Consider the following 24,518-nt stretch of genomic DNA (forward strand, 5'->3'; position numbering starts at 1 on the left):
ATTCGCCTCAAGCCACAGCAAGATCGCCTGTTTCTATAACTAGTGAGGCGCAGACACGGTCATTGAAGTTCCACTGACTCACACAACCCTAAAAGAACGAAATCCAAAGGCACTTTTAAGAACTTGGGAAAGACCTCTTCAGGAGGATTAGCAAAATGATGATATTTAGAACTTTTGAAAAGAATCGAGGAGAAAGATCTCCTAAACATCTCTCCAAATCAAACAAAAAAAAAACACTTCCAAGACTCAATGCCAACCATATCCGTTTTAGAAAACCTGCTTCTGTTGTCAAGATTGATTGTGAACTCAGCTGTGGTGGCATATGAAACCACACTGTGCTGCAGTCTCTGGGATTTAAACTAGTTATCAAGGTTCAAAGAACTAGAGTTCAGAGGCAGATTTGCTTCACCTTTGCTAGTTTTCTTTCAATGCTTTCACTCCAACGGCAAACAACACACATTGGCCATGTAGTCACGACTGGGTGTGATGAATGGCTTCAATAGGCTGCACTACGGGTGAGAGGTTATGATGTCACCCCAGATAGATGATGAGGTGTAACATGGGAAGTAGGACCAGCAACTGCAGGGTGGGCCTAGAGAAAGGCAGGTTACTGGGGAAATCAAGAAACCAATGTGGAGGGGAGCTAGAGAACAGGATATAAAAGACTAAATAAAGGATTCCCAATTTAGCATGAAGATTTAATTGCCAAGAGTGTCCCATGACAACAAATCCTGGGATGTACTTCTCTCCAATCCGCATAAATGCGCTAGGCGAAATGATGCGTGGGACCTGCATTAGGATGGCCATAACCCAAGCACAAAACAATGAATAACTATTCTGTAGGAGCCAAGCACATCGTTTCTATCTGCATGGTATTCTGCGCTGCGCACGTTTATTATGATAACTAGTCACGTGGGTGGGCATGTGGTAAAAGCAAAGGGTTTAGATACATATTCGTGCTTTGCTCTCAACAGTTTAGAGCAGGGGACCGCTGGGTGTCAAATCCTTTGTTGACTGCTTAACGTTGCTTAATTGCATTTGAAATTGCTTAACTTCAAACCACATTGCTTCAAGATTGTATGTTTTGCCAGTTGCTAATAAAGGATTGAATATATTTCTTTGATTTTTTGGAACATTATTGGATTGATCAGAGGGTGAATCATACAAGGATAACTACCTACTGCTTAGTTGCCAGCAGCGACACTAGCTTGTTCAAGTTACTGCTACATATTCCTTTTCTCTTCAAGTGGAGTCAATTTTATAATGCTGGAGGGAAAAAACAACTTTGAGGCAATTGTATAGGTGGCATTTCACACAGAACAGTGAAGCTCTGTGACATTTTAGGAGCTGGCTTTAAAATAAACATCTACTTTGTGCAAATAAGCAATAACCTTCACTATTTTTCTGGCCAACATAAATTAAGCTTCTTTCTATTTACTCAGGTCAGGCATAAACCACACTTTTCCCTCATAAATATAGAACATTTAACCATTTTAACATTTTGTTTCCTGCATCAAAACTGTTAATGGGGTAGTTTACAATTAGGATGTCTTTGAAAGATGGATCAATTAACTCATAACAAAGAATCAGAGATCTGAACCACAAAATAAAAATGAACTATCAGAAAAAGCTCAGCTTCATCTGCTTGTCTGAAGTGATGAGATGGCACTTCTGCAGTTTACTGACAAATAACTAAGCAATGATTTCTGCTAGAGCTTGGTGGTTCAGTGGAACTACAAGCTGCATAGGCTAGTCTCTTCACTCATTCCTAACTTCCCTCTACTCATCAAGGTTTTCACTGTCAATGGAAAATTTTATGTGCAGAAATGACAAATTCACACTGGGAAAGTTAGCACTAGACACAATCAAAGCTGGGAGGCTCTGTGGAAATCAAACACTTTGCCAATTAGTACAAGGCTATGATATGAACACATAAGTAACAAGTCTATGATAATCAACATATTACTCAGGCTCACCTTTTCTGATAAAGTTTTATAAACTGAATGTCAGTTATTAAATACAACTAGCTTCAGAAATTTTTTAAGACACTCCCAATGAATCTGGCAATAACTTGATAATGGAACCCAGACACTTTGCTTTAGAATGCAGCTCCTTAGTTTCAGGTACTCCACAAACAAGGCTAATTGTGGGCATGTAATAGAGATCACTGAGCAAGGATGAGTGAGGAACCAACAAGAGCTTATTTATATAGAGTGAAGAATAGGTCCTTCCGGCCTTCGAGCCCTGCCACCCAGCAATACGCGTTTATCTCTAGCCTAAACACAGGAAAATTTACAATGACCAATTAATCTACCAACCAGTGCACCTTTAGACTCTGAATGGAAACTGGAGAAGTCATGAGAAGAACATACAAACTCCTTACAGGCAGCGGTGGGAATTTAACCCAGATTGCTGCTACTGTAGAGTGTTGTGCTAACCACTAAGCTACCGTGCTGGCCCAAAATCCAGAACAATAAACAAATGTAGAGGTAAAGGGAAACAGATGGACAAAGCCCAGGTGTAACAAAATGCTGGAGGATTTCAGCAGATCAGGCAGTTATCTATGGAAAAGAATAACAGAAGAGGTTTCCGACATTCTCAAAGCTCATGTGCACTGAGTTTCCACTGGCCAATTTGGCTGCAAATTATTACAGTTGAAAGTTGCTGCATTTGCCAAATGATGAAAACTCATGACATGGCTAACCAGTAACAACTAAACATACATCCAGAGTTGAAAACAAACATTCAAGCACTAATTATTCATAACAGGGAGCACACACATTAGAAGGAGACAAGTTGTGTGTAACAAACTTGTACAATATATACACAAGAACAGATTTTACAAACTAGAACATCAATGGATGTGAAAAAGGAAAACAGCAGGTCAATCATCATTTGAGCGTGTGGCTCCTGTTATATGCATAACATGGCATAATTATTAAGAGACCCCATATCTCTGCCAACCACCATCCCTACTCCAGCTCACATACATACCCAATTAGAACAAGTTAGGACATAGAGAGCCTGCACAGCTAGGTTGAGAATTGGCAGAGGTCAATGGGAAAAAGTGTGAAGTTTTGGACGTTGAACTTGAAGACAGATACAGCACTAATCGCAGAAATCTTAATGGGGAAGCACAGAGAACTTGAGGTCCATGTACACAGATCCCTCAAAGTTGCCATGCAAGTTGATAGGGCCTTTGTGTTAGCCTTCAATAGTCAGGGGATAGAGTTCAAGAGCCACAAAATAATGTTGCAGCTCTATAAAAACTCTGGTTAGATCACACTTGGGAGTAATGTGTTCATTTCTGGTCCTCTCATCATAGAACAGATGTGTAGATTTTAGAGGGTGCAGAAGGGATTTACCAGGCTGCTGTCTGAATTAGAGAGTATGTTTTATGAGAATAGATCGAGCAAATGAGGCCTTTTCTCTTTGGAGAAAAGATTTGAATGCAATGATTAGGAGGGGCATAGATAGAGGACAGTCAGGGTAGAAACTGCGATTATGAGAGGCACAACTTTATGGTGAATGGAGGAAAGTATTGCGGGGATATCAGATGTTTTTTTTTAAAAAAAACAGAGCAACTGTTATGCAAAACACAGCCGGGGTGGTGGTGGGGGCAGATACATTAGGGACAAAAGAAACTTTTAGATAGGCACATGGGTAAAAGAAAAGATGGAGGACTGTGTAGGAGGGAAGTGTTAGATTGCTCTTAGGGTAGGTTAAAGTTTGACACAACGTGGGCTTGTATTGTTCTCCAATACATTCTACCTGAGAATTTAACTTGTCACAATTTTGGAACAGTTTACAATCAATTGAAATTTGGTGCAAACCTAATTTTCTACTCTGGAGTTGGCCTCCACCAGCTTCTTCCCTCCCACCCACCACCTCACTGACTCGTTCCTTTGTCCCCATTGTTTTAGCAATTTATGCTACTAGCCCCAGCTGCTTGTTCTGATCACGCCGAATTCCAAGAGGACGGGGGTGAGCGGAACAAAAGCACAGGAACATAACATCTGCACATGTGCTTCCAAGTCAAATTCATAAAACTCTACTTAGGCTGCATCAAGTATTGCACTCTGTCCTGGTTACTCCATTACAGGAAGGACATTGAAGCTGTGGAGAGGGTCACTGGAATGCTGCACAGAGGAGAGGGCATGGACAGGCTGCAGTTGTTTCCTCTAGAACGGCAGAGGCTGAAGGGAGATCAGATAGAGGTTTATAAGATTATGGGAGGCATAGATAGAGCAGACACAGCCAGTATCTTATGGCTAGGCTGAAAGTTTCTAATACCAGAAGGCATGCATTTAAGGTGAGAGGAATTAAGGTCAAAGGAGATCTCACTCACACACACGCACGCACACACATGGTGGGTGCCTGTAATGTGCTGCCTGGGGCAGTGGTGGAATGTCAAATACAATGCTGGCTCTAGGTAAATACATGAATATGCAGGAAATGGAAGGATATGGACATTATGCAGACAGAAGGAATCAGTTTAGTTGGGCATTCGATTGGCAATGCAATTAGTCTGACACAATATTGTGGGATAAATGACCTGATTCTGTGCTGTACTCTATGTTCAAAAATTCAAGTACATTACACTTGAAGTAAAATATTTAGAAACATGCTTATCTTATCCTTCCATTCTACAGCTGTGGTTAAACCACCTAGTGCTTTTCCAGTATCATGGATCTACTGTAGGTCACCAACGTGCATTAATACTATACTGCACGCAGTAGTTCAAATAGGCTTCCTTCTGCAGGAACAGAGTACAACATGCCAATGGCAAGAACCTCAAGCTGAGAAGGCTTCTTTCCTGAGAGGACTGCCACAGGAATAGCAAACCCCTCCAAAATAATTTCAGGCCACTATGGAATTTCCAAGCAGAAGACTCACTATAATTTGTTTAATGCATCAAGAGTGCGGTGAAAGAGAACTGCTTTGTGATTGCTGTATTAAATCAATGTCCATGCTGAATAAGATGCTCACTGTACTTACAGTATGCTGCACAAAGAATCTCACAACCAGACTCTGCACAAGACACACATTGGCCTGATAGTACAGATGACTGGTTCTGATTATAGATTAACAAGGGCAGTCAGGAGGAGTGACGGGGACAAAGCACTTAGTCATTGCTACAATGAGCTCATTTGTTCACTGTGGCATTTTGTGTCGTCTTGTTTTGATCAGCCACTTATATTCTAATCTTTTCCTCCCCATCACCCCCCCAATTAGTTCATTCCTGAAATTTGCTAAACTACTTCAGAAATTCATCATAATGAACTAATATGAAACTCCACATTCAGCTTATTAACTGCAGCCAGAATGACTCACTGCTAAAAACTTAGGACACCAATTTAACGTGGTTACAAAATTTAATAAAATTATAATAAATCTTTGAAAAATAAAGTTCAAGAGCCTGAAAGCCCACACATACTTTTTTTTAAAGCAGTAATGCACTGTTCAAAGAACCACTTCTTGTTGCTCAGTGTAGCGCAGGGGTTCCCAACCCCAGGTCCATGGACCCCTCAATTAATGGTAAGGCTCCATCACATAAAAAGGTTGGAAACGCCTATTGTAGTGTTTACGTATGCAATAATCAGAGCATCTCATGCATACGTTGAGTGTGCATTTTTGAAAGTGTTTTTTTTTAAATTCAATAACTTTTCCCCAAATCCATTCTTTTCTGGAGACATGTAGACACGTACTCATTATCTCAATGTTAAATAACTGACACACCAGAACCCAAGATCTGTCTTTCTAAGATTACTGAAGGACACTAATGCTTACACCCACAGTTCTACCTTCCTTTCAATTGTTGTACCTCATTCACAAGCCTGATAAATTAGCATCACGAGAAGGTGAGCCCCAATCCGCTGCTGGGATGTCCCAATCTGGGTTCTCCAGCTCCTCAAGATACATCTGAGCTTACAAGTATGGTCGCCATGTGGAGCACCTCCAGTAATAGCCCCTTGTAATGTTGCAGGGTCAATTCCCATTTATATCAAAAATCACACAAACATTTTAATAAAGCTCTTGAAATACTATTTTGATATGCATTTCACTTTCCTTTAAGTTGGCCCTCATTGTAAATGAACGACTCTTTCTGCAGTGACCGTGAGTTCTATTTTGAACAGACAGCAGTGATTATATAAAAAAAATTAACTTCCAGATATCCAAATTATCTTAATGACATCACTGGAGCCAGGGGGTCGGTGCAATTAAAGGCAGCAAGCTAGAGAACCAATCCTTAAAAAAGCCATTAGCGCAGACATTATGTTACAATGATGTAACTCCAAAATGCCTACACAAACACTGCCCTTGCAGGCTGCCTTTACTATTCAGAGTTCGCGTTAATAGTCCTGGCCTGGTGTTTATTTCTAAATGTAACTAACTTCTTTTAAATTTGTCCAATTTTAACAAAGTAAATTGCAAAGTTAGGTTGTCCGTACTCCGCGAGCCCCTTATGTTATCCCTCGACTACAAACGTGCCCCAAACACCAGCTTGGACTTGTATAATCAGGATATTTTCCTCACAAAAACTGGAAAAGGGTGATGCCCAGTCTTGCAAGCCTCACTGGTGATGAACAGGTTCCTGGCATCATCGTAGATTGGTGCATAGTGATTATGTGGTGCAGAAGCTACATAAAGCACAGATACGTCCCTCACCTTCAAGGGAAGTGCACCCTGGAAGAGCTCCGATTCATCTTGCAAGTTACCAATAACAAGAGATATTGGAAATGTTTGGGTCATGAAGCATCTGGAGAAAGAGAAGCAGTTGATACTTCAGGTCCAGAACCTGTTGCAATTCAAAAAAAAATTTATTTCCTGCAAGTTGGGCTCCTGATCACTTCTGAACTGACACATGTCAGGAGGCAACACACTCAAAATGCTGGAGGAGTGCAGCAGGCCAGGCAGCATCTATGGAAAAAAGTAAACAGTCAACGTTTCAGGCCAAGACCTTTCATCAGGGCACAGACATTAGAAGGTGTCAGTGTACTGTCCCCAATCTGATGATCATCTTTCAATTTCAAATTTAATTGTCTTTCAACCATACATGAATACAGTCAAATGAAATGGTGTTACTCCAGGGCCAAGATGCAAAACACAGAACCAAATGTCATACACAGCACAAGGCATATATAGTACTAAAATATAATCTCACACAGGAAAAGAAGCTAGTCCAAGTCTCAGTGCAAATCAAAAGGGGTAGGCAGTTGAAATGGTTTCAACATGGGCTAAATGGGCCAAAGGGCCTGTTTCTGTGCTGTATTTCTCTATGATTGATTCCCTGGCCATGCACACAGATTATACCGTCACGCATCTGCTGATGTTGTGGTATAAAATGTGACACCACAATGGTGGGAGGGCATTCAAGTCATAAGATGAGCGAAGTGTCCTCTTCATTATAGGCATTTTATTCATATATAGCAGAGATATTAAAATGGGTGAGGAGGCTTTCTTAAAAAAAAAGTCAGTCTGTGACTTTTACATGCCAAAATATACATTAAAAACTTTCCATTGATAAACATCATTCTCACACTGCATTCAACTTTAGAAATACTTGTAATTTGTCCCAAAGACATTACCAAAAAGAGAAGGATAAATGCTTCTAAAGGGAAAATATGCAAGTATCTGGGGAAAAAGGCGGGATACTAGAATGCTTTCAATGGCACTTTCCAAGAGCAAGCACAGCCACTATGAGCCAAACTGCCCCACCTCCTTCTGTGCTAAAATTTCTAACAATGCATTTTCTCCAAGCACCAGCAACATTCCAATTTTAGTTCTTGTGTGGCCTGGAAACATTTAATTTATCTTAACGTGTGCAATTCTACACTCTTCATTTATAGAAAGCATAGCAGGAATTTGTCAGACTGAATGTGTGAAGCATTACCATCTTTGGTTTGCTTTTAAAAGGCAACTCCTTTGATAAGGAATATGCCTGCACAATTCTGACAGTCATTAACTACAGTACATAGGCTTGCATTCAAGACCACAATAACTGGATGGAGTGGAGCACTCATTTTGATTCATTGTGCCCCAAGGGTTCACATGCACAAAATACCTTATTCTTAGTCCTTTGTCAAATTTGGTCATCGTCAAGAAAAAAAAGTCCTTGAGTAGTAGAAAATTCAGCTGCTGAAAAAGCCTAAGTTTTTCCTGGCAATTAGTTTTCAAAAACTTCACAAACCATCACCACTCCAACATGCCATAATCAGCAAATTATGTTAATGCAGAGTCAGCAACCTTTTGGTGGGTGTAGCAATTCAATGTTGGACTCCAGTTCAGGGAGAGTGACTCATGAGGCACACTGGCTCTCAGCTAAGCAGCTGCTGGCTGACAAACCTCACTACAATGCTATTCTGCATCTTGGCAAAGAGGGTGGATGGAGAGAGGAAGAGGACAAGCCTGCCAAGTCCATTGAAAATAGAGTCTGCTGCACAACAGCTACTGAAGAATATCAAATGGACAAAGCCCATAAGATCCAACCATGGCCAGTAGAGCGTATGATTCAAGCAAAATGCAGAAGGGAAACAACAACAGTTACCCAAATAACTGTCACGAGGAATGATGAAAGGCAATCAGTCAAAATGATGTGCGGTACTGTATGGGAGACTGAAATCTAAGTCTGTAGCAAAGTCTAAAACTGGATTCTACAGTAAGCTCCACAAACACCATTCCAATCCTGTCAGTGAACTATGTTCAGCTGTTCTATTATTAGATGACTTGAGAATCTCCAGAGATAAACTGAGAAACAAAACACATTACACCAAACAACCCTTTGTACTCCGCTTCACAGACCTGCAGCCAAGTCCTTCTTTCAACTCGCAATGATGCCAGAGTTTAAGCCTCCAAAAAATTTCGTATTATAGCAGGATCACAACTTGCAATACCTGCATTCTCTAAAATGATAAAAGTAGCCAAAATCAAATGCGAACAACATTAGTTCAATTGCACAAAGCAATTACACAGTCCAATATTTTCCATTCCCAGGCAGAGCACTTTGGCCTTGAATTTAATATAAATGAACTGTTTATGGTTTTGATGGACAGGAAAAAAATATTGAAATATTTTATGGCCAGCATTAACATCACCAATAATGCTGACGTTAATGCAACAATATATTGGCACATTCTTTAAAAAAAACATCTCCCTTGCTACCTTGAAATAGAAATAACAGCCTCAAAAATGAATAATTCAGTAGCACCACCAAATGAGCACTGATCATGCCAGGTGGATCAGGGATCAAGGGGAAAAAAAACACCAGACACACACCTTTCACTGAACTGAACCTCCGTAAGTACTAACATGACAGCACCTTGAATATATCAAGAACAAAATCATAATCACTAGTTCCTATCTGGTCACAGTCAATTTAAGAAATACAGAACAATTTGAAAGAAATATGTATAATTTCTCTGCCCAAAAACAGGCTAATTTCAAGTTTAGTACTGGAATGATTAAGGTAGCTTGAGTGTTCCAGCCAATCCTAAAGGCTAATTCCCACAGAGATATGACTGGACAACATTGTTTAAAATGACCTGGTTTTACCTGTCTAAAAAGGAAAAAGAAACTACAGGTGAGCTTTGCAGTAAAACTCTGAAGTGAATGTTGCAGTCAGGCTCCCCTGAGAAAGGATAACCAAATTGAGTTAGAAACGGTCAGGTCAAGCAGCCAGTGGACTAACCTCAAACAACCTCCCCCCCACCCCCCCACCCCCCCCAGCACCCCACCCTTTTCACTCGGCTTTTGGTGGGCAAAAAAAAAGCTCCAAACTTCCAAGAGCTCAATTAAGCTGCCAAGGCATTAAGTTGCAGTCTGTCTCAATGTTGCAGGCAGTGCAAGCTGCCATTCAGAAATATAAACTCCATGAAGGAAAAATGATCCAGCCACGGCCTACTACAAGAGGTTAATGGTCGCATTACGCTGAAGGATGATGCATACAAAATGCTACTGAATGTAGCAAAGAGTGCGATAACCGTGGATATCAGAAAATCTTCTACAGAGAAGAGCAAATCAATAGATTTTGGGTGGGTGAGGGTGGAACTTCTGTAGATTAAAAAGGAAAGGAGTAACAAAAATAAGTAGAGGCACAGAAATATTTGGGACATGAAGCAATTCTCTTTTTGAAGCTTCCATGCACAGGATACAATAAATATAACAGGAATAGGGAAGGAGCCAAGGCTACAGCAACAAAGAGAACTCTGCCCTTTGTCACAGTGCCACAATCCTTGGCCAGGGGAGGTGCCAAGTGCTGCCTTTATTCCAGAGGCTGGGTAACAATAGGGAAAAGCACAACCACACTCGGGCCACTCTTCCTGAGAGAAACTAGAGGTACAGAATTAAATAGTAGTTGAGGCATTAAACAAAGACTTTGTACCATCCTTACTGCTGAAGACACAATAAATGTTGCTAAAAATACAAAGGCAAAGTAATTATTGATAAGTACAGGTCACCCTCAGATATAGCAGTTTAGGCATGTTTATGCATTGACCTTTACATAACCTACAAAACACTATCGAAGACAATAAAAATTCTCACAGAATCTTAAAGCATTTTCCATCTCCCCCTTTATATACACACTAAACTTGTTCCATGAACAAGGACCACAACTGCCCCTACACCTCCTCACTCACTACCATTCAGGGCCCCAAACAGCCCTTCCAGTTGAAGCAACACTTCACCTGACTGTCTGCTGGTGTTCCCGGCTGTGTGGCCTTTTGTACACCGGTGAGATCCGATGGGTATTGGGAGACTGCGTCACCTAGCACCCATGCTTGGACCAGCAGAAAAACAGGATCTCCCACTGGCCACCCACTTTAATTCCTCTTCCCATTCCTATTCCGACATGTCCATCCATGGCCTCCTCTACTGTCGCAATGAGGCCACACTCAGGTTGGAGGACCAACACCTTTTATTCTGTCTGGGTAGCCTCCAATCTGATGGCATGAACATAGATATTGAGCGACCAGTAATGCCCCCCCCCCCATTATTACACATTCCCATTTCCCCCTCTCACCAGATCTCCTTGCCCTCTCATTGCCTCTCTCTGGTATTGCTCCATCTTTTCTTTTTCCATTACCTTCTGTCCTTTTATTAGGTTTTCCCTTGTCCAGCTCTTTATCTCTGTCTCTAACCTACCTCAGCTCTTAACTTCACCCTGTCCTCCCAACTTCACCTATAGCCTTGTGTTTCTCCCTCCCCCTCACCTTTTTACCTCTACTCCTCATCTGTTTTTCTCTAGTCCTGCTGAAGGATCGCGGCCTGAAGCATCAACTGTACTCCTTTCCATAGATGCTGCCTGGCCTGCTGAATTCCTCCAGCATTTTTCATGTGTTGCTAGTATTAAGAGAACTTGTTTGTGAATACTGCGAAGTGCCAATACCTAATGGGGACCACGTTGTTTGCCCACTTTGCGGTTCTATAGGGCCCCACTTGATTAGGTATTGAACTACCCTGTTGAATAGGTATTGCCATTAGCAGCATTGATACACATACCTAATCCTCAGAGGGCCCCTTCTCTTGGTTCAGCTTTACTATGTGCAGCTTTTGTTATAATTAAAAGGCCAGAGACTATATCCCCTTGGATTTCAGCAAACACTAAAAGTGAAATTTAGGATCAGAACCACAAACATAACAATCTCAACTTATTTATGAGCAATGATTCTTTTAAAATTGCAATAAGCAACAGACAATTGCTGGAGGAACTCAGCAGGTCAGGCAGTATCTATGAAAATAAATGACATTTTGGGTTGTGACAAAGTTTCAGTGATAGGTGGAGGATGCGTCGAGCATCAATAAAGCTTCTCGCATGACAGACTATTCAGCCCACTGCTGGTGTTCATGATTCTTACCAACCACTTGCAAACCACTTCTCCTGTCACCCGTAGAAGACTAAACACATTCATGTGTATCTCTTGTAAATTAGTGTGTCACCTTTTGGCTTGGTTTGGTCAAGAATCACCCGTCTCTACTTCAAAGCCATTCAAGAGCTGCTTCCTTTAACCTTTGAGGAAGTGAAAATTCCAGAGACTCTTGATACAGGAAGCAATCTCATTCACCTTACTAACCCCTTATTGTTGAACAGGTTCCTGATTCTAGATCATCTCACAACAAGAAACACATCTATTTTGCCAAGATCCCTAAAAGACATTGTGCAAATGATGCCACATTTGTAAGTCCAGGTTTTACTTTCGCTCCCTTTCAACATTCACATGCTCTTGGTTAGCCACCACAATATTTGCTTTTGTTCCAAGCTTTTTACCACATGACTTCACTCATCTCCAATTAGAAAGCTCGAAAATAATCAATCACAGTTTACTCCCACAACACAGATCTTTCCAGTTGCTTCCCCAGCACATAATGACCATCTGTAACAGATGTGGAAAATATTGGACAAATATGGAAAATGTATCTGATTGTTGCCCACGAAGTGATACTGTTGGGACCAAATCAGGGAAACAGTCTGCAATCTAAACACAAAATGGCACTTGGATTACTTAATTTGTTACTTTACAAATACTTTTTAAAAAAAATGAAATCAGGCACCCTTCTGTTAGGAACAACATATTATACAACATCATAATGCAGAACAGAAGCATTCTGCACTGTGGCCCGTGCCCTGTGCTGATCGATCGCCAAGGCCAAATGGGAACCAGTTATCAACGTGCTTTCTTTTCCATTACCATTTGAGATAACTATTGGATAACTTTAGTCAGTATTGCCCAAAGAAACAACAAAACCAGTACTTTAAGTAAAGTCCTAAATTAAGCTACAGAAGCTAAACACTTGCCTTAAAAGGGTAATTATTACCCCCGCTACTTCAGGCACAATTATTTGAATACTTTATCAGTTCCATTAATACTCAGTATTAATTTTGAGCACAGAGGACAAGTAGTAAATGCAGTTGACTGGGGCAAACAAAAGCACATGGCAAACTGCACTGGATTAACAGCAGACTTCCCACTGCCTGGGAAACAAATGGTTCTCTTAAAATTTGAAAATATTTTTTCTTTTGCTGAATAAAAGAGACAAAACAAACTAGACATCTTGTTGTTTTAACGTCACCTTAAAAAGATATTTATTACTTCAATACTCAGTTGTTGTTCTTTTCTGTGCCTTGTGGCGCATCGGGCTGCAACCCTGCTATTTCTTTAGCATACTTGTCTGTTTTTTCTCCACGAGGCCGAGTTGTTAGCTTGACGCTCAACTCAGCACGGATGGAAAGCATGCAAGTAGCCAGCTCAAATTGGAACCCAGGACCTCTCGTCTCCAAGTCTGATACGGATCCAACTACACCACCAGCCAGCTTTCACTACCCAGTGGTCATCTTTAAATATTGTAACAAAATAAAATTCTCTGCAAATGAAAAATGAAAATAATTGTTGGGATTGTTCTGTATGCAAGACATCAACAGTAAAGAGAAATGTTTCAGTGTAAACATTATTTTCGAATGCTAGTTTTCCCCACTGTCTGCAAATGCTGTAAGTATTCATTAAGTCAGGCATTTTCTAGTTCTCAGTATTGTACTCATGCCATCATTCCAAATTCCAGCGATTTCCAGAAGCCGGAGGTTTGTAACTCATTTATTTTAGTCCCCTGCAGGGAGAAACAACTTAAGTTGATGTGCAATTAAAATACTTGGCAGTGACCTGTGATGAAATGCTTTTGAAGTGTAGTTTCAGCAAATTCATGAAATGTATTTAATTAAATTGGTTGATGCATCACAATCAGAAATACAAAAAACAAGATAGCACTTCTGATTTTGCTTAGAGGATAAATATTGATATTAGAGGCAACATTCCTACTCATCTTCAAAATAGCATTGCAAGATTTTCGACAAGGAGGAAATGACTGGCAGTGCATCACCAAGTGCAATATGGGGAAAGTCCCTCCAACCATTGAGCCCATCTACACGGAACGCTGTCATAGGAAAGCAGCATCCATCACAGGGATCTGTGCCACCCAGAACAAGCTCTCTTCTCTCTGGTGCCATCAGGAAAGAGGTACAAGAGCCCCAGGACTCGCACCACCAGGTTCAGGGGCAGTTACCATCCCTCAACCATCAGGCTCTTGAACCAAATAGGAGAACTTTCACTTGCCCCATCATTGAAATGCTCCCACAACCAATGGGCTCGTTTTCAAGGACTCTTCATTTCATGTTCAATACTTATTGTTTATTTATTTATATTTGCATTTGCACAGATTGTTGTCTTCTGCACTCTGGCTGAACACCCTAATAGGCAGTCTTACATTGAGTCTGTTTATAGTTAAAATTCTATAGATTTATTGAGTATGCCCACAAGAAAATGAATCTCACGGTACTGTATGTGGTGACATACAGTATATCTGCTTTCATAATACAATTTACTTGAACTTTTGAACACAGAAGAAACTAACTGGGGCATTGATCTTCTGATTGGTCATCTCCAAGTGACAATGGGCACCACTAACTGAGCCTGAAATGCTAGAAATATTGAAGTACCGTAGATTCCGGATTTTAAGCCGCTACTTTTTTCCCACATTTTGATCAGCTTTGAACACTGCGGCCTTTACTACGGTGCGGCTAATGCATGATTTTTTTTCATGCCGCCAAAAACATTTTGCCTCGTAACAGTAGACCAATAAAATTGATGAGTAGTTTACAGAGGTCCAATGAAATTGTACGATAAATCAAGCGCACTTTCACAATTAAATTATTGTAAATCAGTCATTTGTACTCACCCTCATCAACATGGAAAACACTCGAAGAAAAGCATTGTGCTGCCTTTATGGCAGTTATTTAGTTTATAATATTTTCGCTTAGTAATTCATTTGTTAGTTTGTTTTCTGTACTACAGCCCGGAATGCTAGACGTCACATCCGGTTTCGCCGCGTCTTGTGGGAAATACCGGTTTGCGATAAACGGGAAGGTGGGGGGTAGCGGCGGAGCCAAAACGCTGCTTTTAAGTTAAAGGCGATCAATAACTTTTCCTGGTAGGCTGCAGTATATATATTTTTACCAGTCGCTAGGAGATATTGGAATGTATATGCAACGTAATTTGTGTGTTACCGATACGTATGTATATTTAAAAGTAGCCGTATTACAGGCACGGTTCGAAAAAAAGCATTTGCAATATGTATTTGTTACCATATGGATTTAATTAAAAGTTAAAAAATCCTCACGTGTAATATCTTTCTGTGTAAATATCTCATATTACAACGTGGAACACCTGCGGCCTAAAATCCGGTGCGGCCTGTACAAGTACAAAATTGATTTTCTTTCTAAAATTAGAGCCAGCGGCTTTTAATCAGGTGCGCTCTGTAGTGCGAAATCTACGGTAATGCATTTTTGATCTCTCTTCAACTCCCTCTGTAAAATCTACTTGAATGAGCTTTTGATCTAATAGCTCATGTTGAAAATGAGCCATATACTGATCAATAACACTGAAGCTTCTTGGGACATTTTGCCAATGTTAAAAGCTCTATAAAAACTGGGCTGTTATTTTTGCTGGCAGTTGTAATACAGGTACTGACCTGGGCCCAACTGGTACAATGCAGACAGCTGCTCTAATCTCATGTAACATCAGAACATCCATAAAATAGCTACTTCAATTCAATATAGCTGACTCCATGAACAGCATTAATTGATGCACAGTTAAATGGTTTCCCACACAAGTTTGCAAGGCTATGTACAAGTATTAAAACTATTTACCACCATTAAAGATCCAGGAGTTATGGAATTGTGAGCATGGCAGATAATTAATTCAAACCAGATTAATATAAAATGCAAGTAGTAATCAATTTGAAGTAAAAAATGAACAACATTATCTACAGGCTGCTGCTTGCCCACAGCAGAGACATGGCTGTTCAACAGATAGGATTTGCAAAGTGAAGTTACAAGCATCAGCCAAATATGTTAAGTTAAATAGCCTGCATCAAACCCAACAACACGGGCTACCTTATTTTGCACCATTACGACTTAATTCAAGGAAACTGGCAAAACAGACTGGTATTGTCACTTAGAACATGAAACAAGGTCACATGCATTTTTCTCTGGTGTTAGGATGTTTGTGTACTCAGAGCTGGCTCTCAGAGCAATAATAACGTGTCTGGGATCCCTGCCCTCAGAAGCTTTTAGACCATCCTTGTGAATTAGTTTATTTGAGCAAAGGTGTTTGAGCATTGTAGATCTATCTGAAGCATTATCAGATTCAAACTATTGAAGTAAGTGATGCCATAGGAACTTCTGACTTTTCATTGATTCTTTTCTCCCTCTCTGCACATTGGGTTTTGATTGTCTTTTAAAAAATAGTTCATTTATTCTATGCCTGCCTGTAAAGAGATAAATCTCAAGGTTGTACATTTATATACATACTTTGATAATAAATGTACTTTGAACTCTGAAACTGTTACCACTGATTTAATAAAAATATATTCTATTAATAGAAATCTGATCATTTCTATGATCATAGAAATCTGATCTACTTTGAGTTTGGGAGACTCTAGCGAGAGGAAACCAGAAAATGCCTGCCTGCTTACTGGGATGAATAAAGACTTTCACATCACCAGCTTCAGTGTCTCTTCAGTGACCAAGATCACAGTCACAACACAACCATCATATCCATGCAACACTAGTTGATAGCAAGCTACTCTGGCAATCTGTGGCTGGGCCAGTTAGGGTAATGAACTGTAACAAAAAAGCTAAGCTAAGGGGCACAGCCAGAAGAGTAGAATAGTTTTGGGAAGCTTACAGTTAACCACATCTGAATGGAAAACATGAAGTGTAAAATTATCTTGCATCAAAGACAATTGCAAACCAAATGAAAACCATGTAGCCATTTATCATAGAACTTCAAGCATTGTTCTTCTTAGGAACTAGCAGAAAAAGGAACAACACACACAAAATGCTGGTGGAATGCAGCAGGCCAGGCAGCAACTATAGGGAGAAGCACTGTCAACGTTTTGGGCCGAGACCCTTTGTCAGGACTAACTGAAAGGAAAGATAGTAAGAGATTTGAAAGTTGGGGGGGGGGGGGAATGCGAAATGATAGGAGACCGGAGGGAGTGGGGTGAAGCTGAGAGAAAAAGGGAACACATCCTCTGGATTAGGATGAGTGAAAAGCTCCAGTCAAAGTAAATGCAAGTCTATAGAACCTCTCTGTGTTTACACTCCTGTACAGATCATAATGCTGGAACATGACTGAACAACATTGCCAATCTGTCATTCCACACCCTGAGCTTCCATAATATCCTCTGTACATTCTGCCCAAGAGAGTTCTCCAACCACACCCTTCTCCTTCAGTGTCATCAAGAGGACGTGGCCACAATTATCATGAGGAAACATTGGAGATGGATTAGGCACATGATGAGACAAGAGGCCAAATCCATCAACAAGCCAGCACTCCACTAAATCTCTGAAGGGTGGAGGAAACACAGGACACCAAAGACATTTTACCTTGGAGGCAAAATGAGGACCCTGAACCATTCCCTGGGCAAAATAGGGGAGATAGCCAAGGACAGATAAAAATGAATTATCTCCATTACTGCCCTAAATGCCAGTGGCATAATGGGCAATAACTAACTATATCACCTCTCACTTTGATTTAAATATTTTCCTGTTCAAACAAACTTATATAAACATTTATGTGGGTGAACATTTGTGTTGACTAAATCTTGGCAGGCATGGAAATTGTTTCTCCCATGCAATGCCCTAACCAATTTAATATGTGCCTTTCAATTGAAATTATTGCATTGAGTTTAGAAAAACCTTTCCAAGCAATCCCATAAATGTGGTTTGTCTCTTACCAGAATGTTAAATAGATTCTGGTAAAATATCTCTTGCAAAAAGTCATCTTAAATATAGAAAGTTAACAACTGGTTGTCGGCAATGTGCTTCCAAAGAAGGCCCCTGAACCAAAACAGTATCTTGTTTTCCCTGTGGAAAAGTCGGGGGAATATAGGAGTCATGTCAGGTCACTTTCCCAGTACAATCCAAAATAACTTTGGGTTTCTCCATCTAGAAAGACAAACCATAAACAAAAGACAAGATTCAAAAATTACTTGCCTGTGTAAAGATTCAGATATTGCTCACAACAGCACAAACATTTCACTAAAGGCTCATTGAAGCAGTTGAACAGTTCCCTTGTGCACTTGATATTTCAGCTGAAATTATTATTAACTTGGAAATCTAGTGAAAAAGCAAAGGCAACTTGGATGGAATAAAGTTATTCCAAATCCTACCTGTGTTAGCAAATTAATAATCTCTGTACTAGGGTATTCAATTCTTTGACAATTATATTCCACAAGGATGTTGCCAGGACTACAGGACCTGAGTTATAAGACTGAATAAGTTAGGACTTTATTCCCTGGAACATAGAAGATTAAGTGGAGATTTTAGAGAGCTATACAAAATTATGAGTGGTATAGATATGCAAGCAGGGTTTTTTCCAGAAGCTGGGTGGAACTACAAATGGAGGTTATGGGTTAAGGGTGAAAAGTTTAAGGGGAACACGAGGGGAAGCTTTTTCACTCAGCGGGTCATGAGAGTGTGGAATGAGTTGCCAGTACAAGTGGTGCATGCAAGCTGATTTCAACGTTTAAGAGAAGTTTGGATAGTTACTTGGATGGTTGGGGTATGGAGGGCTATGGTCCTGTGCAGGTCGATGAATGTAAGCAGTTTAAATGGTTTTGCATGGATACACACACCCAAAAGGACATGGACTGGACTGTTTGTGATTTATCCATTCTAACACATTTTGCTTTGCATTTTAATGTTAATAAACAAGGTTCCTTTTAAATTCATAAGCAGATCAACTGCTTCAAAATCAAAAGTGCCAAGTTTGAAGTAGATTTACTTTCAAAGTACATATGTCACAATACACTACCCTGGGATTCATTTTATTGCCGGCATTCACAGTAAATACACAGAAACACAATTGTGCTGCTTTTATGGCAGTTATTTAGTTTATAATATTTTCGCTTAGTAATTCGTGTGTTAGCATTTTTCAGTTAAAGTTAGGATTGTTTAAGTAAAATTCGTTGTCTGTAATATATCGCGGCGAGGACGTCACATCCGGTTTCGCTGCGTCTTGTGGGAAAATACCGGTTTGGGATAAACGCAAGGGTGGGGGCCTGACATGTGCCAGTTCAGCGCAAGCAGAGTTTTCTTTCTACGCACCAGAAACACAGTGAAAGCAACGGTGTAAGTCATGAGATAATCGATATGTTGAATTAAAATGTTAACGCTGATTCTGTTAAAAGTAACGACGGTCGATAAGGTTTATGTTTTCATTAGTTAAAGAGTCTGGATAGTTTGTGTTGAAGTGTATTAAAGCAGTCAATGGAGTAGGTAGATTCTGACTGTATGCTGCACTTTAATGTAATGTAGTTATTGTAGTTTTACCTTTGCAAGTATTCACGATGTAAATGTGATATCTAGAAGGAAACAAATATTGTACCAATCTTGTATTGTTTTATCAACAGTTTTCACCATACGTTAATGTGAAGAGTGAACAGTAAATGGTTAATCTTACTGTGATTCTGTCTTCATTGGCAACGGTTTAACTCGACGTTTGACTCGGGTTCCGTTACACCTGAGCGAGAATGTTACAATAGAATTTCACTTACCCTATCATTGAAATGTTCCCACAACCAATGAACTCACTTTCAAGGACTCATCTCATGTTCTCAGTATTTATTATTTATTGTTGTATTTAGTTTTCTCTGCACGCTGGTTGATCACCGAAGTTGGACAGTCTTTCATTGATTCAGTTATGGTTATTATTCTGTAGATTTGAGTATGCTCACAAGAAAATAAATCTCAGGGTTGTTTTTAGTGACATACATGTACGTTGATATCAACATTACACCATAACACCACAAGATATAGAAGCAGAATTAGGCCATTTGGCCTATTCTGTCTGTTCCACCATTGTATCATGGCTGATCCATTTCCCTCTCAGCCTCAATTTCCTGCCTTCTTCCCCATACCCCTTCATACCATGACCAAGAGCCTATCAAATTCTGCTTTACATATACCCAATGACTTGCCTCCATGTGGCAACAAATTTCACTGATTCACCACTCTCTGGCTAAAGACTTACTTTGAACTTTTGGACAAAGACAAGCAAGCAAATATGCAAAAGATAACAAATTGTGCAAATACAAACAAAAAAAATGAAAAGAACAATAATAAATAGAGAACATAATTCTTAAGTGTCCTTGAAAGTGAGTCTTATAGGTTTTGGAATCAGTTCAATGTTTGAGCAAGATGTGTGCAAATATCAGACCTGTAGAAGAGCGATAAACTCAATTAGTTGTTGGTCTCAATCACCTCCTCAGGAGCCAGAAATCTATGTAGGACAATCAAAATGATCTTCACCTCTTGACAAATTTACATATAGGGAGCAGCACAGACCATTCAGCACATAGTGGTTCCTTTAATCTCACATTCATCATTTGACATGAGTTGAGAGAGACAAGAAAACCCCTCAAAGTGTTTGCTGATAAAATTTTATTTTCATCTCAATGCAAGTCAGAATATCAACCAATATAAATGAAGACTGCTATCACGCTAAACTGTATAATGTCCTCAATACTTCACTTAATCTTTCTCACTGCAATACCGGACCTTGCCTCCAAACCTCTTACAAAAGTGGAGCTAATCTTCAGAACTAATGGGAAATTCTTTGACCTGCGGCAACTGCACTGCAGAATAGAGGTCAACCACACCTCAATCCACAGACAATACTTGCAATTGCACCCTACTGGAGACCAAGCTTGAGACTGCAAATTTTCCCAGAAGTTCAAAGGGTTGGGGTTTGTTCTCAACATCCACAAAACCAAAACCCTCTACCAGCCCACTTTCTCCACAACATGACAAAGTTTCATGTCAAGACACTGGAAAATGGACACATCTCATAATCTGATGTGCCGCCTTTAGGCAAAGTTTGATACTGATGAAGAAATTCACAATTTTTGATTGAATGAGAAGGTAGGGCTCAGAATTCATCATCTACCTAATTTTCCTGGCCTTCTTTCTAACTCCAAACCTTGTACTACCTTCAAACACTAGAAAGCACTGGAAAAATGCCAAGGTCTTTACAAAACAATCCAAATTTACTGCAAAGTTTGGTAAAACAAAAGTGCTCTCTCACAGACCAACATCCATAATACTGAATGCAACCAGGGTCTCAGCAGGTTGTGAACGAGATGTGTTTTACTGGATACTGGATTCCCAAAACAGAGTTTCTATTCCAAACTCAGGTTGGAGGATATCACCAAGAGGGAAGAGAGAAATAAAATTAAAGGATGTGCTCAGTTTCTTTGAAATGCAATCTCCCTACCATTCTCATAACCATTCAAAGGAGGAGCATTAAGGGCAGTATTAAGAACTGAGCCCATTCATCAGAACAAGTTCCTATATTGACCTCATTAGCCACCTCAGAGTCCAAAATGGAAGAAATAATGGGGTGGTGCAGAAGTATAGCGATCAAAGTAACACTATTACACTGCCCCCAACTTGGGTTCAAAGAGTTTGGACATTCTCCCCGTAAATGTATGGATTTCCTCCAGAAGCTCTGGTTTCCTCCCACATTCCAAAGGCATATAGGACAGTAGATGAATTGGTCACATGGTTGCAACTGAGTGAGCGGTGTGGGTTCATTAAGCTAGAAGGACCTGTTAAAGCACTGTCTCACTTTAATATAATTAAGAGGAACAAACGTCTGAATTATTGATTAAATTACAGGTTGAGCATCCCTTATCCGAAATTCCAAAATCCAAAAACTTCCGGAACCCAACTTTTTTGACATGTCACAAATGGAAAATTCCACAAGGCGCTGGCACGATACCCAGGTGAGGCACAGATCTCTATGCACCACAGACATTTCCAAGTGACCTCACATATGTAATGAACAGATGATAATGAAAAATAGCAAAACACTGCATAAAGCAAAAAAGATCTCAATTGTGCATTGAAGGAGTGGATTCATCAGGGTCAGAGTGAACATATGCTGCTTAACAGTGAAACAAGCAAAGATCTATCACGACAAACTGAAAATTGAAGGCAATTGTGAATATTCAGCAGGCTAATTGCAGAAATATCAGGCACAGCATTAAATCTTTAAAGATTTGTGGTGATAAAGCTTCTGCTGATCATGAAGCAGCAGAGAAATTCATTGATGAGTTTGCCAAGATTGTTGGAGATGAAAATCTAACACTGAACAGCTGCAAAAGTACATATGCATGACGAACAAGTGTAACACAAAGACAGCTTACCAGCAGCACATAAATTCAGACTTGGGAATGATGCTGATGCCAAACAGCCATTGACAGCCCACCTGGGCAGATGAGGTAGTGATAGCCTACCTTTCTGGTGGTTCAATGTACAAATTATTCATTCATGCACAAAATTTTAATTATATAAAACTACTCCTCTCTCTGCCCATTGTAGTTGCTGTGGAAAAGAAGGCTGTTTGAAATCCATCACAGATATGAGGCCAATCACAGTGCTGGAACCTGGTAACAAGACGCGGTGGGGGCTAGTCATTCAGCTTCCACAATCTATGGAGGACCTAGCTCTATCTCATCAGAATGTGCTCCAACTGCAGGCTGTTCACTGTGAGCTTCACAGAAGCTGTATATGTAACGTAAGCAGATTTTGGGTCTTGTCTTGGGTCATATCCTCAAGGCATCTCATTACATAGATGCAAACATTCCAAGATATGAAATAAAATCTGAAATTTAAAACACTCCCGGCATTTCGCATAAGGAGTGCTCAACCTGTATTGAAGACAATCAATACATGCATCTCTGTCATATGACAATGTGGCATTCCACTAAAATGCCACAGATGTATAAAAAAACATTTTTAAAAAAACACTGATGGCGGTCAGAACTGACTAGATATTAACAAAACAATTACCAAATGAAATTAGTTTACTGGCAAAAGTTATCTGGGGAGAGTTATTGTTGCTTTCCATACTGTTACCAGAAAATCATGTTTATGCGATGGACGCAGAAACTAAGGCTTTGGTGGCAACCACTCCAATCCACACTACCCCACTGCAGTACAAGAACATTCATCACTAACACCAACTCAAAAGCTACTCTGTTATCATACTTGCAATCAGCATAGTGACAAAAACTTATTCAGGAAGTCTATTAAAAAATGCAGACAGAAGAAACACATTTCTAAAGCGCAAAGAATATAAATTGTGCTGTGTACCACCTTACTAAAAAGGAAACCTGCCAAATGACACCAAATTATTGTATGCAGGACTTCGGAAAACAGCTGGTTGATGAAGGCCTCTCAACGCGTTGGCCAGTTTTCATATGCATTTATTGTAATCAAAAATTAGAGAACAGTGTCTAGGGATTGCTTACGTTCTGTAATTTAGTATCATTTTACTTTCCAAGAATAAACAGCAACCCTATGCCATTATGCATTCAGAATAGACTAATAAAATACAATGGGCTTCAGTTTCATTCAGGACATCTGCATTAGGCAAATCCTCAGGGAAAGCAAACCAAAGGGCATCTATGGATGATCTTCCCAAAGACCAAGCAGGCTTGAGAATTGAAAAGGAAGGGCTCTATCTAATTTAATTTTTGTTTTATTCCAATCTACATGACTCAGTCTGCAGTACAACTATCCTCAGTAACCACATTTTAGAGAGCAAAAAGAACTACTGGCCTCGAACCAATAACCATGCCAGAATTGTGTAGCTGATATCAGGCAAGAACTGGTTAGACGCCAAGTAATTGTTGATGAATGGCTTGAAAATACCAAGTGACAAATGTCACACACAAACCCACGCCAATTGGACAATATGACATCTGGAGTCAACTAGTGAAAATAAGAATTTTCATTGATCACAACCATTGCTCTCTAGCACAAAAGACAGAAGTTAACTCAACCACCCACAATTAGAGGAAAGCTTAGAGGAATGAAGTGAAAGCAACAAAATGGGAGATAAATATTTTTTGAACTCCTGGCAGGACAAAGGGTAAATTCTCTAGAAGCTCCAACTCTTCAGAATATCTTTGTTGAATTGTCAAATCTTCGACATAATCAATTCATTTTGCCTGGGCTTTACTCCCTCTCACCAAGCACGCCAGCTTCAAACTGCCTCACAAATGAACTACTCGATCAATGGTCAATTTGGAGTTGCGTCTCAACTGAGTGAGTAGGATCTGGTTTCACCATCACCTTCCAGCTGTTGCTCATGCGGGTGTGACAACTGATTGCCATCGGCCCAGGAGTCATAGCTTGCCAGCCCTTTGTTCAGCTTAGGCTGATAGAGGCAGCTAGAAAGAAGGAAATAGGAGGTGAACAGCCATAAAGCTGTTAGGGCAGCACTTTAAAGAACTCTCATACAATTGAAAAAAAAGGTGAGAACTCAGACTAATGTCGAAGGCTCCGCCTACACTTGTGAAACTTGGTCCACACCCAGTAGCAGCACAGAAATGGAACATGATCACTGCACAACTATTTGGGAAAAGACTCTTTGTTAACACCACTGGGGAAAGTTCGC

The 24,518-nt window shown here is 40.0% G+C and overlaps 1 protein-coding gene across 4 annotated transcripts in view; it reads right to left on the reverse strand.

Annotated features, from left to right (window-relative positions):
* rhbdf1a (rhomboid 5 homolog 1a (Drosophila)) overlaps positions 1-24,518 on the reverse strand; it is a 363,587-nt gene that overhangs the window by 284,646 nt on the left and 54,423 nt on the right. Inside the window, exon 1 of one of the 4 annotated variants that reach the window (XM_073060798.1) lies at positions 6,670-6,760. The exons of the other annotated variants lie outside the window; for them this stretch is intronic. The gene's annotated coding sequence lies outside the window, so the exon portion shown is untranslated. Of the gene's footprint in view, positions 1-6,669; positions 6,761-24,518 lie in introns of those variants that run through there. 4 annotated transcript variants of the gene reach the window in all.

The sequence above is a fragment of the Hemitrygon akajei genome, chromosome 11 (assembly GCF_048418815.1).
Source record: "Hemitrygon akajei chromosome 11, sHemAka1.3, whole genome shotgun sequence".
Lineage (NCBI taxonomy): Eukaryota > Metazoa > Chordata > Chondrichthyes > Myliobatiformes > Dasyatidae > Hemitrygon > Hemitrygon akajei.